Genomic DNA, 2,500 nt, shown 5'->3' with positions numbered 1-2,500 from the left:
AGTGTAGCGCGCGTGCGGCCCCGGACATCTAAGGGCATCACAGACCTGTTATTGCTCAATCTCGTGTGGCTAAACGCCACTAGTCCCTCTAAGAAGTTAGACGCCGACCGAGAAGGTCGCGTAACTATTTAGCATGCCAGAGTCTCGTTCGTTATCGGAATTAACCAGACAAATCGCTCCACCAACTAAGAACGGCCATGCACCACCACCCACAGAATCAAGAAAGAGCTCTCAATCTGTCAATCCTACCTGTGTCCGGGCCGGGTGAGTTTCCCCGTGTTGAGTCAAATTAAGCCGCAGGCTCCACTCCTGGTGGTGCCCTTCCGTCAATTCCTTTAAGTTTCAGCTTTGCAACCATACTTCCCCCGGAACCCAAAGACTTTGGTTTCCCGGAAGCTGCCGGAAAGGTCGTCATGGTAACGCCTCCCGATCGCTAGTTGGCATCGTTTATAGTCAGAACTAGGACGGTATCTGATCGTCTTCGAACCTCTGACTTTCGCTCTTGATTAAAGAAAACATTCTTGGCGAATGCTTTCGCAGTAGTTCGTCTTCCGCCGATCCAAGAATTTCACCTCTAACGGCAGAGTACGGACGCCCCCGTCTGTCCCTCTTAATCATTACCTCGTGCTCCGAAAACCAACAAAATAGAACCGAGGTCCTATTCCATTATTCCATGCAACACTATGCAGGCGAACAGCCTGCTTTGAACACTCTAATTTTTTCAAAGTAAACTTATCGGCCACCGCCGACACTCAGTCAAGAGCACCGACGGAGAACCGAAGGTGAGGCGAACGCAACCAGTGACACGCCTTGCGACGGACCGGCGGCGCTCGCCCAAAATCCAACTACGAGCTTTTCAACCGCAACAACTTTAGCATACACTGTTGGAGCTGGAATTACCGCGGCTGCTGGCACCAGACTTGCCCTCCAATGGATACTCGTTAAGAGTTTTAGGATGTACTCATTCCAATTACAGGGCCTCGTTAGAGTCCTGTATTGTTATTTTTCGTCACTACCTCCCCGTGTCGGGAATGGGTAATTTGCGCGCCTGCTGCCTTCCTTGGATGTGGTAGCCGTTTCTCAGGCTCCCTCTCCGGAATCGAACCCTGATTCCCCGTTACCCGTTATCACAAAGGTAGGCACGTAGCGTACCTTCGACAGTTGATAGGGCAGACACTTGAATGATACGTCGTCGGTGCAGAGACCGTACGATCCGCGTGGTTATCCAGAGTCATCAAACGTCACAGGACGAACCCGGTCGGTTTTGATCTGATAAAAGCGCGCCTCCCGAAGTCGGCGCTTAATGCATGTATTAGCTCTAGAATTACCACAGTTATCCACTTCGCTTACGAGACCAAATAAACCAAGACTGATTTAATGAGCCATTCGCAGTTTCGCTTTACGAGAACTCGTACTTGCACCTGCATGGCTTAATCTTTGAGACAAGCATATCACTACTGGCAGGATCAACCAGATAGCTGCGACAGCTGCGCTCGGCCCTTGCTGGGCCGCCCGGCGCGTGCTCGTCGCATTCGTTTAAGACCGAGGCGATCGCCTGCGGCCGTACTCAGCTTCGACAGTCGCTGGCCGCGACGTCCACGCTCTCGCCGGCAGTGCCAGGCGGAGCGATTTGCGTTTTTTCTTTGCTCGCCCTCTCTCGGGCTCGATCCATTCAGTTTCGCACAAACAAGAGCTCTGCCGGCCGCCTGCAGCGGTGCCTAAAACCCGGGCATAACAATGCGACCGTTCTGCTAGGCCGACAAGCGCTCAAGCCAGACGCTCGATCGAACGCCCCCTACATATTAGACGAGACAACGGCTCGCTCATTAGCATCGCGTTTGTACTTTAACTTTTTTTGGCTCGGCTTCTTTCGACGCCGATGCCGGCGACGCAGCACTCTCTCGCCCGCCAGCCACCGAGAAAAGGGTGCGCTCCGACCGGCCCCGCACCGCTCTTTCTTGGCTCATTCGAAATTACTGTCTTTCACTCTGACATGCCTTACCTAGGGTTAGGTTAGTATGCTTGCACGTTTGTACTTTAACTTTTTTCGGCTCGGCTTCTTTCGACGCCGATGCCGGCGACGCAGCACTCTCTCGCCCGCCAGCCACCGAGAAAAGGGTGCGCTCCGACCGGCCCCGCACCGCTCTTTCTTGGCTCATTCGAGTTTACTGTCTTTCGCTCTGACATGCCTTACCTAGGGTTAGGTTAGTATGCTTGCACGTTTGTACTTTAACTTTTTTCGGCTCGGCTTCTTTCGACGCCGATGCCGGCGACGCAGCACTCTCTCGCCCGCCAGCCACCGAGAAAAGGGTGCGCTACGACCGGCCCCGCACCGCTCTTTCTTGGCTCATTCGAAATTACTGTCTTTCGCTCTGACATGCCTTACCTAGGGTTAGGTTAGTATGCTTGCACGTTTGTACTTTAACTTTTTTCGGCTCGGCTTCTTTCGACGCCGATGCCGGCGACGCAGCACTCTCTCGCCCGCCAGCCACCGAGAAAA

The 2,500-nt window shown here is 53.5% G+C and overlaps 1 non-coding gene across 1 annotated transcript in view; it reads right to left on the bottom strand.

Annotated features, from left to right (window-relative positions):
- LOC144413283 (small subunit ribosomal RNA) overlaps positions 1–1,477 on the bottom strand; it is a 1,810-nt gene extending 333 nt beyond the window's left edge. The window contains exon 1 of the ribosomal RNA XR_013469317.1: positions 1–1,477. This exon is cut by the window's left edge and continues 333 nt beyond it. This is a non-coding gene — a ribosomal RNA (small subunit ribosomal RNA).
- Positions 1,478–2,500: the final 1,023 nt, after the last annotated feature.

Source organism: Styela clava, chromosome 15, assembly GCF_964204865.1.
Source record: "Styela clava chromosome 15, kaStyClav1.hap1.2, whole genome shotgun sequence".
NCBI lineage: Eukaryota > Metazoa > Chordata > Ascidiacea > Stolidobranchia > Styelidae > Styela > Styela clava.
The sequence above is the reverse complement of the archived record's forward strand: the minus strand, read 5'-3'. Positions and strand labels throughout refer to the sequence as shown.